Genomic DNA, 16,333 nt, shown 5'->3' with positions numbered 1-16,333 from the left:
CCCAGCATCCACCGTGATGCCAATGGGTCTGTGTTGCCCTGATCTGGAAAGATGTCCTGACCAGGCCATAGAGAGGGAATCAGATGGCGTCACCCCTTCCACAGATTAAATCCTGAACAACACCTGGGGCATGTGCCTGAGGTTCCTGCTCTCATCCCCTCCCTTGTGTATCATTTCCCCTCCCCCCACCACCTTATTTCTCCTGGGTACTGATGTTATCTTTTGGACAGCTATCTAATAAGCAATAGGCTTAGGCACCAAGCTGACCCCACCTTTTGCAATACTCCTGTAAACATAGGACCAGAAAGGCAGCTAAAAGCAATGCTTTAAACACCCTGATGCTGGTGAATGTTTGTCAGAACTTGGAGTGGCTAATAAAACCATGTGCTAGGCCTGCAATTTCCCAGCAGAAAGGCTGGAAGTGAAGGACAGCACCAGAGGCAGAAGTTGCATTCATCTTTGCTGTATTTTTCTGTCCCATTTTGTGTGATTTTTGTCTTGTTTTGTTTTAAAGAAAAGAACTAGATTCATGAACAAATGATGAATACGGGGGTTACAGGGCGCTCCCCCAAGGTATAAAGTGTCACATTCAGGCCTGATAGGAGTTGCTGTCACAAAACAGGGAATTCTTTGCCAGTTGGCATTGAGGGATTCTTTGTGCCCCACCAATAAAACCTCTCCACAAACCCACAGCCCTAACTCACTCCCAGCACCGACCCCTACTCCCTTGCTGCTGACAGCTCTGAGGGGAGTCCCATGACTTTGCAGGCCTTCTCCACTAGAGGTCTGTTTTCTCCTTCAATTCTGCCGTTTCTGTGGCCAACCAACAATACAGTACTTCCACATTTTTTTTCGTGGGGAGAGTTACTTCGGAGGGGATCAGATAAATGGAAAGAGAAGGGAGGTGAGGGGGGTGGGGCAGAAGAGTGTAAGAAGGGAAGGTGTGGAGTGAATCTGAGGTGAAGAGACTGAGGAGAGATGCGGAGGATTGGAGCAAACAACTTATCAGCACAGGGCAGAGTCAGAACTTTCTACCGTTTTGACTGGAATGTCCAAAGGTGAAAAAGGTCCCTGCTTTGGCTGCTTCTGTTCCTACTGTCTGGAGTCTCTGGCTAGCTCCTCTTTGCAGTGTTGCTCCAAGGCCACATAAGGTCTGTCTACACTGCAATTAGACACCCACAGCTCGCCTCTGCCAGCTGACCTAGGCTAAGGGGCTGTTTAATTGCGATTCGGGCTCAATCTGCAGTACAAGTTCTGCAAGCCTCCCACCTCGCAGGGACCTAGAGTCTGGGCTTCAGCCCAAGCCCCAATGTCTACACTGCAATTAAACAGCCCCTTAGCTTGAGCCCTGCGAGTCCAAGTCAGCTGGCATAGGCCAGCTGCGGGTGTCTAACTGCAGTGTAGACATACCCATCGTGGTGGGGAAGAGAAGCACTATGCGGATATGCTGAAGCATGTCTTCCAGAAAGGCATCTGGTCTGGATTTGAAAGCATCAAGAAATGGAGAATCCACCACTTCCTCTGGCAGTTTTTTCCAATGGTCAATCACCTTCACTGTTAAAAATGTGTGCCTTGTTTCTAAGTTCATTTTGTGTGGCTTCATCTTCCAGCCACAGGTTCTTGTTATACTGTTATCCTCTAGATTAAAGAGAACTTTAGTACCGAGTATTATCTCTCCATGAAAATACTTAGACTCTATAATCAAATAAACCTATTTGTCTTTTTGATAAGCTAAACAAATTGAGCTCTTTAAAATTCTCTCACTGTGAAGCATTTTCTCCGGCCCTTGAATCATTTTTGTGACTCTTTTCTCCACAAGAAGCTCATGTTGAGTTGTTTGTCCACTGTGGCCCCTAAACCCTTTTCAGAGTCACTGCTTTCCAGGACACAGTCCCCCCATCTGGAAGATATGGCCTGCATTCATTGTTCCTAGATGTGTAACTTTGCACTTAGCTGTATTAAAACATTTTGTTTGAAGTGGTCCAGTTTACAAAGAGAATCCAATTATTCTGAATGACTGCCCTGTCCTCATTATTATTTATCTGTCTGCCAATCTTTGTTTCATCTGTAAATTTTATTAGCAGTGATTTTATACTTACTTCAAAACATTGATGAAAATATTGAATTTCATTGTTCCTAGAACTGATCCCTGAGGAAGCCCACTGGAAACACTCCCATTCAATGATGATTCCTCATTGACTGTTACTTTTCTGAGATTTGTCAGTTAGCCAGTTCATAATCCATTTAGCATGTACTTTATTGATATTGTACAGAGCTAATTTTTAATCAGAATGTTGTGTGATACAAAGTCAAATGCTTTACAAAAGTCTAAATATATTACATCTATGCAGTTATTGTAATTTTCTCAAAGAATGAAATCATATGTTTAACAAGACCTATTTTCCATAAAGCCATGTTAACTGTAATTAATTATATTCCCATCCTTGAATTATTTATCAATTGAATCTTGTATCAATTTTTTTCATTTTTTTTTGCTTGGGACTGATGTCAGGCTAGCTGGCCTACTTACCCTGGTCATCTCGTTTGCCTATTTTGAATATTGGAACTGTGACAGAATGTACCCCTGTATTCACACACTACACACTATTGTAACAATCATTTGAAAACTCATAATTTGCCGATCAGTATCATCCTAATAAAATATGTGTAACAACATTGTTTGTGAAGTTATAAGATTCCACTAAATGGTGTTATTAACACATGTTCCAAACAGAGGTTGGCAAATAGGTCTGTCTCAAAGAGAGGAATGTGTGCTCTGCTTAATTTGCATTTAAGCAGTAAATGGAACCATCAAGAGGAAAGGAAACAAAGAATGCTCAAACCAGTGAGAATAAAAGCAGCAGGGAACATCCTTCCACATAGACAGTTTGTCTCCTGGTACCCAACTCATGGTACATGAAGTGACAAAGGAAGCATTCATTAGACTCTGGGAGAAGGGGGTCCGGACCTAAGAAAAAATGGATACCTAGCTTTGGTAATTTGTTCTTCAAGATGTCTTGCTCATGTCCATTCCATTCTAGGTGTGCGCATGCCCACGTGCACAACCGTCGGAGATTTTTGCCTTAGCAGTATCCATAGGGCCGGCTGTGGTTCCCCCTGAAGTGCCGTGCTCATGCCGCAGTATATCAGGGGCCACCAGCCCTGCGCCCTCTCAGTTCCTTCTTGCCGACAACTCTGACAAAGGGGCAGGAGGGCGAGTAATGGAATGGACGTGAGCAACACATCTTGAAGAACAACAGTTATGAAAGGTAGGTATCTGTTTTTTCTTCTTCGAGTGCTTGCTCATGTCGATTCCATTCTAGGTGACTCACAAGCAGGATCAATGGAGGTGGGCTCGGAGTTCACCATCATGCAGTTTGTAGCACAGGTCTGCCGAAGCCAGCGTCACCCCAAGCTTGCCGGGTCAGCACATAGTGTGAAGCAAATGTGTGGACAGATGACCGGGTCACGGCCTGACAGATCTCTTGGATCGGCACCTGTGAGAGGAAGGCTGCCGAAATCGCCTGTGCCCTAGTCAAGTGAGCTGCCACTATTGGCAGTGGGAACACCTTCGCTAGCTCATAGCAGTAGCGGATACAGGCCGTGATCCATGAAGATATTCTTTGGGCAGAGATAGGGCAACCTTTCATCCTCTCTGCGATTGCCATGAACAACTGTGTTGACTTACAGAACGGCTTCATTCTGTCTATGTAAAAGGCCAGAGCCCGTCGGACATCCAGCGTATGCAAACTGCGTTCCTCATCTGTTGAGTGGGGCTTGGGACAAAGGACCAGCAAGTATATGTCTTGACCAGTATGGAACTGGGAGATGACCTTGGTTAGAAAGGCCAGGTGCGGACGCAGCTGAACCTTGTCCTTATAGAAGACTGTGTAAGGTGGTTCAGACGTTAGAGCTCTGATTTTGGACAATCGACAGGGCCGAAGTTATGGCGACAAGGAAGGAGACCATCCAGGAGAGAAGCAGGAGGGAGCAGGAAGCTAGGGGGGGACCCATGAACCGTGACAGCACAAGATTCAGGTCCCAAGGGGGTACCGGATCCCGGACATGCAGGTAAAAGCGCTCCATGCCCTTCAGAAACCATGCCATAATAGGGTGGGTGAAGACCGACTTGCCTTGAAATGGAGGATGGAACTCCAAAATGGCCGTCAGGTGCAACTTGACTGAAGAATGACAAGCTCTGGAGCTTAAGGTGTACCAAATAGTCCAGGATGTCCTGCAGTGTGGCCTCTCCATACGGCTGCGACGATCCAAGGCCCAACACGCAATTTGCTTCCACTTTGCCACATAGGTAGTTCAGGTGGAAGGCTTCCTGCTGTCCAGCAGGACTTGCTGGGGAACATTGTTGTTCCTCTCCACTCAGCCATGCAGCAGCCAGGCTACCAAGTACAGCGCCACCAGGTTCGGGTGCAGCAGATTGCCATGGTTCTGGGACAGCAGATCCGGCTGAAGAGGCAGCTGCAGGGGGGTGGCTGCCTACAGACTCAGCAGCACGCTGAACCAGTGTTGACGAGGCCACGATGACCGTGGCCTTGTTTTGCTTCACCTTCAGGAGGATCCTATGGATCAAGGGCACCGGCAGGAAGGTGTACATCAGCGTTCCTGACCATGAATTCAGGAAGGCATCCAACAGGGAGCCCTTGTCCCTGCCCTGCAGAGAGCAGAACACATGGAACTTCCTGTTCTGCCTGGACATGAACAGGTCCACCTGGGGATTCCCCCTCTTGCGGAAGATCAGTCTGACTACCTCTGGATGGAGTGACCATTCGTGGTGAGACGAGAAGGTCCTGCTGAGGTGATCCGCCAAAATGTTCTTGGTCCCCAGCAGGTGGGCGGCCACCAGGTGAATGGAGTTCCTCACGCAAAAGTCCCAGAGGCTGAGTGCTTCTCAACAAAGGGCCGAAGACCTGGCACCCCCCATCTGTTGATGTAATACATTGTAGCGGTATTGTCCATCAGGACCTGTACCACTTTGCCCCTCAGGTGGGGCAAGAAAGCCTGACAGGCCAGTCGAACTGCCCTGAGCTCCCTTACATTGATGTGGAAGGCCAGGTCGGGTTGTAGCCAACAACCCTGGGTGTTGAGCTCACCCCGGTGGGCTCCCCAGCCCAGATCAGAAGCATCCGAGACCAGGGAGAGCGATGGGGTCGGGGACACAAAGGGAACTCCTTGGAGCACAGACTTGGGATCCTGCCACCAGTCCAACGACAGTGGGACATGGCTCGGCACTGTGACTACTTGGTCTAGGGGTGCCTGCTGGGAATATAAACTGAGGCCAGCCACATTTGCAGAAGCCTCATATGAAGACGGGCATGACTGACAACATATGTGCACATGGCCATGCAGCCAACAGTCACAGACAAGTGTGGGCCGTGGTGAGCGGATCGGCTTGCATGTGGGAGACTAAGCCCGCCATGGCCTGAAAACGCGCTTCGGGAAGGAAGGCCCTGGCCTGCATGGAGTCGAGGACCACTCCGATAAACTCTATGCATTGGACTGGTGTTAATGTGGACTTTTCTGTGTTTATCAATAGGCCCATGTCGCTGCAGGTGGAATGCACCAGATCAAGGCTCCTTTGTACCTGTTCCGGAGACCTGCCCTTGATGAGCCAGTTTTGACATACAGAAAGATCTGGACCCCTTGACATCTGAGGTAAGCTGCCGTGCATTTCATGAACAACCTGCGGGCCAAGGACAGGCCAGAAAGTAGCTCCATGAACTGAAAGTGTTGCCCGACTACTATGAAGCATAGGAACCATCTATGTCCTGGGCATACAAAGACATGGAAGTAAGCATCCTTTAAATCGAGAGCGGCGTACCAGTCCCCTGGATCCAGAGAAGGGATGATGGAGGCCAGGGAGACCATGTGGAATTTCAACTCCTTGAGAGACACGTTGAGGCCGTGCAGGTCCAGAATGGGTCTGAGGCCCCCTTTCGCCTTCGGGATTAGGAAGTAGCAGGAGTAGAATCCTCTTCCTTCCATAGCCTGAGGAACCTCCTCTTCAGCTCCCAAGTCTAGGAGTTTCTCAATCTCCTGAATTAGAAGATGGTCATGAGAAGGGTCCCTGAAAAGGGATGGAGAAAGGGTGGGTGGGTGGAAGGGGTGACCAGGAATTGCAGGGTATAGCCCCGAGCAACTATGTGCAGGACCCAGCGGTCCGATGTAACCCTGGACCAGGCTGAACAATAAAGGGAGAGGCAGTTGAGGAAAGGGCGGGAAGGATCCGGGCAGATGGCTGGTGTGTCGCTCCCAGGCGCACCCTCAAAATGAGTGCTTCTAGTCCCCTTGGTGCTTTGCTGGGCCAGGCTGTGCAGGGGAGCGGGAAGACGATGGGCAGTGGTGACTAAACCCGGTGTCCTGTTTCTTTGTAGGCCCTTGACAGGGCTGCCACTGTCGCGGTGGCAGAGGAGACCAGAATGGCTGCATCAACGTCTGAGGAGTGTGTATCCCCAGAGAGTGGAGAGTCGCCCGTGTGTCCTTAAGTCCGTGCAGCCGCGTGTCTGTCTGGTCGGAGAAAAGGCCGACACCATCAGATGGGAGGTACTGGATAGAGGCCTGCCTCTCCTGGGACAGGCCTGCGGTCTGGAGTCAGGAACTGCACCTCATAACCACTGCTGAGGCAACCACCAAGGCAGCCGAATCAACCGCATCCCGGGCCATTTGGACGGAGCACCGAATCGCTGTGGTGCCTTCCTCCACCAGAGCTGCAAACTCCTGGGCCACCTCCTGGGGCATGGACTCTTTGAACTTGAGGAAGGAATCCCACAAGTTAAAATTATAGCGGCCCAAGAGGGCCTGGTGGTTCACCACCCAAAACTGGAGGCTGGCTGTAGAATAAATCTTGCGACCAAACAAGTCCAACCTCTTAGCATCTTTATTTTTAGGAGCGGAACTGGCGGGACCCTGCTTATCCCTCTCGTTGGCCGCAGACATGACCAATGATCATGGCAGCGGGTATGTGTACAAGTACTCAAACCCTTTCGCAGGGACGAAGTACTTTTTCTCCACTCTCTTGAACGTGGGAGGAACAGAGGACAGGGTTTGCCAGAAGGACTTGGCAATGTTCAGGGCCCCCTCGTGCACTGGGGTGGCTGCCAAGAGCACAATGAACAATGTGTCTATCTGCTCCTTCATCTCTTCTGCTTTGAGGGCCATGTTTAAAGCCACCCTATGGAACAGCGCCTTGAAATCATCTGGTGGGCTAGCTCTGGAGGGGCCTGCCACCACCTTGTCCGGGGAGGAGGAGGATGATTGGACCACTGAGGGAGGCCCACCAGTGTCTTCCCTCAATGGGGAGGATGGCTTTGGTGTGGGCACCGGCTCCTCACCCGCCACGGTCACCGGAGTGTCCTGCACTGAACCCGGTGCCGACGGTGCTATGGGTGCTGACTACGGCCTGTCTGATGTGGCAACCGAGGGCTGTCGGGAGTGGGGAAATGGCATGACAGGAACCCCCCAGGCATTGCAAGAAGGCCATAGGGTCAGCCATTGGCAGACCACCCTCCAGAGTCCAGTCCTGTTGCTGCCTGTGCGAGGGGCTGAACTACGCCTCCAATCCAGAGAAGTTGTCATCCTCCGGTGACCACGGCAGGGCTGTCGAGGCCTGGGTCTGGCAGCTAACCATCGACGCTGATGACCGATGCCCAGAGTGTTTCGACTGGTGCTGGGAGTAGGGAGAGCGTCATCGTGTCAGGGAGCGGCCTCGAGGTCTCAGCTTCGGTGACCAATGACGTGACGAAGACTGGTGCCGGCGAGATCCTCTACACCTGGGAGATCTTCGGTGCAAAGAAGGGGACCAGGAACGCAGTACCAATGCCTAGTAATGATGGGCCAGAGACCTGGGCCGCGGAGATCAAGAGCATGGCGACCTAGGGATCTGTCTTGGCTCCAGAGACCGGTGGCACTCACTCGTCTTGTGCGAGGCCTTACTGGCAGGCTTGCTCTTGCGGGGAGCCTCAGCCGGTTCCATTGCTGAATGTGGTGCTGGCTGTGGTGGGAGCTCTCTTTGCTGTGCAGGCAAGAAGAGCTGAGCGGGCGTCAACTGCACCATCAGCTGGGACCCTGTACTGCTCCCCAGAGTTGGTGGTGGGTCTTTTTGAGGGAAGGAACTCCCGAGGGTGGAGCCCTTGTGCAGGTCCAGAGTGGGCATAAGGCCCAAACAACGTCCTTTGCCCAGAGCACCTTTATTGGGCTTGCCTGGTTCCATCTTCTTCGGCTTCTTTTTCGGCACTGGGGACAGGGAACGGTGCTGGGAGGAGCCCGATGACTGGGATGTGCTACGCACCGATGCCAAAGCACTGGGTTCCATTTCAGGCCGAGCTGGCTCCAAGGCTGAGCGCAGGGCTGCCTGCATCAGGAGGGCCCTGAGTCGTACGTCGCATTGCATTCCTTCTGTGTCCAAGGATGAAAGTTCTTACAGATGCGACAACACTCCTTCACGTGGGACTCCCTGAGGCACTGCAGAAAACTATTGTGAAGGACACTAACAGGCATAGGCCTGTTACACATGGAGCAGGGCTTAACACCGGAGAATGGGGCATGCCCCACCTGGGGCAAAGTCCTTGCTGGGACCCTAACTAACTGAACACTATATGTGAAAGAAAGGATAGAATCAAATGAAGTAAAAATCTTAAATGAGCCAAACTGTACCATAGAATCACTGTGGACAGTAATTACATGCTCAAATAATAAGAATATAGCAGTAGGGATATATTACTGACCACCTGACCAGGATGGAGATAGTGACTGTGAAATGCTCAGGGAGATTAGAGAGGCTATTAAAATAAAAAACTCAATAATAATGGGGGATTTCAACTATCCCCATATTGACTGGGTACATGTCACCTCAGGATGGGATGCAGAGATCAAGTTTCTTGACAACATATATGACTGCTTCTTGGAGCAACTACTTCTGGAACCCACAAGAAGAGAGGCAATTCTTGATTTAGTCCTAAGTGGAGCACAGGATCTGGTCCAAGAGGTGAATATAGCTGGAGCACTTGGTAATAGTGATCATAATATAATTAAATTTAACATTTCTGTGGTGAGGAAAACACCACAGCAGCCCAACACTGTAGGATTTAATTTCAGAAAGGGGGATTACACAAAAATGAGGAAGTTAGTTAAACAGAAATTAAAAGGTACAGTGCAAAAAGTGAAATCCCTGCAAGCTGCATGGAAACTTTTTAAAGATACCATAATAGAGGCTCAACTTAAATGTATAACCCAAATTAAAAAACATAGTAAGAGAACCAAAAAAGTGCCATCGTGGCTAAACAACAAAGTAAACGAAGCAGTGAGAGGCAAAAAGGCATCCTTTAAAAAGTGGAAGTTAAATCCTAGTGAGGAGAACAGAAAGGAGCATAAACTCCTGCAAGTGAAGTGTAAAAATATAATTAAGAAGGCCAAGAAAGAATCTGAAGAACAGCTAGCCAAAGACTCAAAAAGTAACTGTGAAAAACATTTTTAAGTACATCAGAAGCAGGAAGCCTGCTAAACAGCCAGTGGGGCCACTGGATAATTGAGATGCTAAAGGAGCACTCAAGGACGACAAGGCCATTGTGGAGAAACTAAATAAATTCTTTGCATCGGTCTTCATGGCTGAGGATGTGAGGGAGATTCCCAAACCTGAGCCATTATTTTCAGGTGACAAATCTGAGGAACTGTCCCAGATTGAGGTGTCATTAGAGGAGGTTTTGGAACAAACTGATAAATTAAACAGTAAGAAGTCACCAGGACCAGATGGTATTCACCCAAGAGTTCTGAAGGAACTCAAATGTGAAACTGCAGAGCTACGAACTGTGGTTTAAATCAGCTTCTGTACCAAATGACTGGAGGATAGCTAATGTGATGCCAATTTTTAAAAAGGGCTCCAGAGTGGATCCAGGCAATTATAGGCTGGTTGGCCTGACTTCAGTACCAGGCAAACTGGTTGAAACTATAGTAAAGAACAAAATTGTCAGGCACATAGATGAACATAATTTGTTGGGGAAGAGTCAACATGGCTTTTGTAAAGGGAAATCATGCCTCACCAATCTATTAGAATTTTTGAGGGGGTCAACAAGCATGTTTACAAGGGGAATCCAGTGGATATAGTGTACTTAGATTTTCAGAAAGCCTCTGACAAGGTCCCTCACCAAAAGCTCTTAAGTAAAGTACACTGTCATGGGATAAGAGGGAAGGTCCTCTCGCGGATCGGTAACTGGTTAAAAGATAGGAAACAAAGAGCAGGAATGAATGGTCAGTTTTCAGAATGGAGAGAGATAAATAGTGGTGTCCCCCAGGGGTCTGCACTGGGACCAGTCCTATTCAACATATTCATAAATGATCTGGAAAAGGGGGTAAACAGTGAGGTGGCAGATGATAAAAAATTTCTCAATATAGTTAAGTCCAAAGAAGGCTGTGAAGAGCTACAAAGGGATCTCACAAAACTGGGTGACTAGGCAAAAAAATGGCAGATGAAATTCAATGTTGATAAATGCAAAGTAATGCACATTGGAAAACATATAAAATGAAGGGGTCTAAATTAGCTGTTACTTAAGAAAGAGATCTTGGAGCCCTTGTGGATAGTTCTCTGAAAACATCCACTCAATCTGCAGCGGCAGTCAAAAAAACGAACAGAATGTTGGGAATCATTAAGAAAGAGATAGATAAGAAGACAGAAGATATCATATTAAAAATTAGCTTCGGTAGGCCGGAGATCTCCTCAGCAAATTCTTTTAAGACTCTTGGGGGAAGTTATCTGGGCCTTCTAATTTAAAAATGCATATTCCTACTAGATGCTGTTTAGTATCCTCCTCAGTTATTAATGGACTGGTAAGTACATCATCTCATGCGACACAAGTACATAATCGTCCTTTCCAAATACAGAACAGAAATTTTTATTGATCACTACTGGCTTTTGTGCATCATTATTAACAATTTTACCATCTCCATCTAGTACTTGGCCTATAGCATTCCTAGGATTTTTGTTCCTAATAAACTTTGAAAACTCCTTCTTACTGTCCTTAGCTATGCCAGCCATGGATTTTTCCCTGACGTCCTTGGTTCCCTATACATTTTCTGAACTTCATAACTTCGAATTCATATCAGTTGGTGTCTATTTACCCTTGTTCCATTTACGTCATGTCGCTTTTTTATTTCTCATTGCTGCCTTCATTTTGTCATCAAATCAGGATGGGCTTTTAGCCAAAGTTGTCCTTGTTCTGGTCAGGAAGGTGAAGAAAACCGTGCTACATTCCACATGAGATAATCCTTAGGGCAGAAGAGCACTCATACAACATACAACCCCTGGGTCCTTTCTTAGAGAACATTAGTACTCACATGCAGCTCTCTCTTGCTCTATGGTCAGGGGTATCAAAAGCAGCTGAAAGATCTAAAGAAGCTTCTTAGATTTTGGCCGAAAAAACCCCTACCACCTCTTAGCAACCGACCATCAGACTAGGACTGTCTTTGTACCATAGCCTGATCTAAATCCAGAGTGAAAGGGGCCATGCAATCTTGGGATCCTCAGTACTGCCAGAATTGCTTCCCTGTAACTGTCCCCAAGAAGGAAGGCTGGAGGCAGGCTGAAGATTGACCAGTTTGGGTTTGGCACACTGAGCTTTGGGTATGATTCCCAGCTCAAGGAGGTATGTTTGTGGTGGGTCTCATTGAGCTAATGCTAAAAATAGAATGTGGCCATGGCAGTGCAAGCAGTGGGAGGGGGGAGCTGTCCTGAGTTCGTGCCCATCTGAGAAACTAGATATGTACTCGGGACAGCTGGCTCCTACTGCCACTTGTGGTGCCAGTGCTGGCCTCTATTTTCACTACACTATTGAAATGACAGCATGTTTCTTCAAGTGGAGAATGAGCCCCTCAGCTCCAAAGAGTAGACAGACCACTTATCAGCAACAGCATTAGAGATAATGGCTTTGTGACCAAAATGCTTATTTAAGAGATTCTGCCACCGTAACCTCTATTACAGGCACTGACTATATCCACCAATTGTGAACCAGTGCCCGACAGAGCCAACCAGGAGGTATCAAAGCCAAACCACAGGTTGTAGCTCTAAGTTCGCCAAGCACTTTCAGAATGTCAATGAGCAAAACCGGCTGAATCTGAATGAGAGAAAAACATTGCATTTGTTTGCATGACATGGACCTGCTACCACAGAAGTAGCTTATCTGGTCTGAACCTAATCAGTGAAGTAGACAGAAAATTCCTCACAGCAAGACACGCTAAACCCTGTGTATGCGATTAGGCAGCCTGGATTGAGACTTCCTGTGTGGTGAAGAAGAAAACTTTCTTCATCTCCATCACAACCATGGCATAAAACTTCAAAAAGCCTGTGTGTCATGACTGATCACCTTGAGAGTGACTTCCATCACTGGCACTTTAGCCTCCTCCCTTCATGCTTCATGTGTTGCTGACCATCTGAATATCAAGGTGACCTGTGAAGATAACACAGAGAGAGGAGGCATTTAGGAGCCACTGTGTCGATAGTTGGGGACAAAATTAATCATACTGTCCTACCAGGTTATCGACAGAGTGGTCCACTATCTGTACAATATTTTCCCTCAAAGAGCTCAGAAAAATCTCTGGCTCCATTAATCTCTAGCAGTGGACCAGTACTGTAGGTCTCCTACCCAATCAGGGGCAAAGGTGATCCTCGGCCTCATATCAGAGAAGGTAAGAACATAAGAATGTCCAGACTGAGTCAGACTAATGGTCCATCTAGCCTGGTATCCTGTCTTCCAACAGTGGCCAATGTCAGGTGCTTCATTCAGAGGGAATGAACAGAACAGGCAATCGAGTGATCCATCTCGTCATCCACTCCCAGCTTCTGGCCAACAGAGGCTAGGGACACTCAGAGAATGTTGTTCCATCCCTGCCCATCTTAGCTAATAGCCATTGATAGACCTTTCCTCCATGAACTTATTTAATCCTTTTTTGAACCCATTTATACTTCTGACCTTCACAACATCCCCTGGCAATGAGTTCCACAGGTTGGCTCTGCATTGTGTGAAGAAGTACTTCCTTTTGTTTGTTTTAAACTGGCTATTAATTTCATTGGGTGACCCTTGGTTCTTGTGTTACAAGAAGGAGTAAATAACACGTCCTTATTCACTTTCTCCGCACCAATCAAGATTTTATAGGCCTCTGTCATAGCCCCTCCTGGTTGTCTCGTTTCCAAGCTGAACAGTCCCAATCTTTTTAATCTCTCCTCATATGGAAACTGTTCCATACGTCTTAAAATTTTTTTTCCCTTCTCTGTACTTTTCCCAATCCCAATATATCTTTTTTGAGATTAATACTTTTTGATAATTAGATCTGCTCGCAGTATTCAAGATGTGGGCGTACCGTGGATTTATACAGAGGCATTATGGCATTTTCTGTCTTATTATCTAACCTTTCCTAACGGTTCCTAACATTCTATTCACTTTTTTGACTGCCGCTGCACATTGAGTGGATGTTGTCAGAGAACTATCCACAACGACTCCAAGATCCCTTTGTTCAGTGGTAAAAACTAATTTAGATCCCATCATTGTGTATATGTATAGTTGGGATTATGTTTTCCAATGTGCATTACTTTCTATTTATCAACACTGTATTTCATCTGCCATTTTGTTACCCAGTCACCCAGTTTTGTGAGATCCCTTTGTAACCCTTCACAGTCTGTTTTGAACTTAACTATCTTGAGTAATTTTGTATCATCTGAAAATTTTGCCACCTCACTGTTTACTCCCATTTTCCAGATCATTTATGAATTATGTTGAATAGGACTGGTCCCAGTGCAGACCCCTGGGGGACACCACTATTTATCTCTCTCCATTCTGAAAACTGACCATTTATTCCTACCCTTTGTTTCCTATCTTTTACCCGCTACTGATCCATGACTGCTTACTTTGCTTAAGAGCTTGTCAAAGGCTTTCTGAAAATCTAAGTACACTACATCCATTGGAAAAAGAAAAGGAGTACTTGTGGCACCTTAGAGACTAAGAAATTTATTAGCGCATAAGCTTTCGTGAGCTACAGCTCACTTCATCAGACGCATACAGTGGAAAATATAGCAGGGAGATTTTATATACACAGAGAACATGAAACAAGGGGTGTTACCATACACACTGTAACAAGAGTGATCAGGAAAGGTGAGCTATACTGGTAATAGCTCACCTTTCCTGATCACTCTTGTTACAGTGTGTATGGTAACACCCCTTGTTTCATGTTCTCTGTGTATATAAAATCTCCCTGCTATATTTTCCACTGTATGCATCCGATAAAGTGAGCTGTAGCTCACGAAAGCTTATGCTCTAATAAATTTGTTAGTCTTTAAGGTGCCTCAAGTACTCCTTTTCTTTTTACAGATACAAACTAACATGGCTGCTGCTCTGAAACCGTACATCCATTGGATCACTCTTGTCCATATGTTTGTTGACCCCCACAAAGAATTCTAATAGATTGGTGAGGCATGACTTAACTTTACAAAAGCTGTGTTGACTCTTCCCCAACAAATCATGTTCATCTATATGCCTGATCATTCTGTTCTTTACTATAGTTTCAACCAATTTCCCTGGCACTGAAGTTAGACTGTAATTGCTGGTATCATCTCTGGAGCCTTTTAAAAAAATTGACATCACTATCCTCCAGTGATCTAGTACAAAAACTGATTTAAATGTTGGGGTACATATCACAGTTAGTAGTTCTGCAATTTCATATTTGAGTTCCTTCAGAACTCTTTGATGAATACCATCTGGTCTTGGTGACTTATTACTATTTGTTCCAAAACTTCCTCTATGGACAGTTCCTCAGATTTGTTACCTCAAAAGAATGGCTCAGGTGTGGGAATCTCCCTCACATCCTCTGCAGTGAAGACTGATGCAAATAATTCATTTAGTTTCTCTGCAATGGCCTTGTCTTCTTTGAGTGCACCGTTAGCACCTCTCCTCTCCAGTGGTCTCATTGATTGTTTAGCACGCTTCTGATGTACTTAAAAAAAAATTTTGCTGTTAGTTTTTGGGTCTTTGGCTAGTTGCTCTTCAAATTCCTTTTTGGCCGGCCTCATTATACTTTTACACTTGACTGGCCAGAGTTTATGCTCCTTTCTATTTTCCATAGTAGGATTTGCCTTCCAAATTTTTAAATGATACCTTTTTTGCTTTAACCACTTCTTTAATTTTGTTTTTAGCCACTTTTTTAGTCCTCTGACTATGTTTTTTTAATTTGGGGCATACATTTAATATACACCACACTGCAATTACCCCGACAGACTGAAGTGCTCTCTTCAGCCACACAACACACAGCGCACAGGCTGGGGAAGCTTCCACTACACTCCAGCCCAGCAACATGCCTCAGTGCTGGCCTGAAGGGACCTCACATAGGGAGGACAGGAGAGTTCAGTCTCCAGGATCCATTAATTCCCCAGCTTCCTAGCAGAGTCTACTGCCCACACTCCCCTGGAAGCCCCATCCTTGACCTGTTCAAGGCCTAGTCTTGCCACTTAGCATCAGTATGATCAGAAATTACAAAATCCTGGAGACGTGCATCTCTGATCTGAACAGTGGTATGGTCCAATTGCTGTAGCCCCTCCCTCCAGCCCCCCTAGTGCTTATCCCCATCTCTCAACAAGTTTGGTCCCAGCTGAGGCCACATGCTCTTTGGAGAAAGGACATGGTCTTTTGTCTATCAAGAACTATGCAGATTAGCCCTGCCATATATGTGACCTCAAAGCATGTGACACTGTTTTAGGTTTCGTATGAAGAGTTTAGGACGTGCAGCTAAATAATCCAATTGACAAAGCGGGGGCAGTTAGTGTCAGCGGTGGTGGCAGTTAGTGATGGAGCTGCAAACGACCCTGAGGAATGAGAGCCCAAAAACTTGTTTCTCATAGACCATGTGTCATCCATGGTCTTGGATTTAACCCTGACAAGCCTTCTGGGATGCAGCTTGTACAGAATACGAGGCGGCATAGTTTTGATCATCCCCCCTAGTTTAAAGGGCACTGAATTCACTCACAAATTAAACACAACAGATTATAACAAAATGTCTCCTCCCTCAATCTGTTAAAGCAAGACAAGAGGATCACTCCAAGGAAGCGAACTCCCCTGCCCATGGCAGGCGAGTCACAGCCTAAAGCTTCATTCACCCATTTAATTGTGAGAATCAAACTGTGCACCCTCGTCACTCTTTGCTGGCCAGGGAACACAGCAGCCTTGAGATCTCCAAGCCAGCTCTGTCCTCCAATCCCAACCCCACCAGAACTCACTCATGTCCAACCATTACCGCCTCCATATTCAATCCCAGAATAACAATGAGATCTAGAATGTGCTGAAAAATA

At 46.6% G+C, this 16,333-nt stretch overlaps 1 protein-coding gene across 2 annotated transcripts in view; it reads right to left on the bottom strand.

Annotated features, from left to right (window-relative positions):
• Positions 1-16,333, bottom strand: part of MMP24 (matrix metallopeptidase 24) — a 170,227-nt gene that overhangs the window by 29,615 nt on the left and 124,279 nt on the right. The window lies entirely within an intron of this gene.

Source organism: Natator depressus, chromosome 13 (genome assembly GCF_965152275.1).
Source record: "Natator depressus isolate rNatDep1 chromosome 13, rNatDep2.hap1, whole genome shotgun sequence".
Classification (NCBI taxonomy): domain Eukaryota; kingdom Metazoa; phylum Chordata; order Testudines; family Cheloniidae; genus Natator; species Natator depressus.
This window is presented reverse-complemented; position numbering and strand designations above follow the sequence as displayed.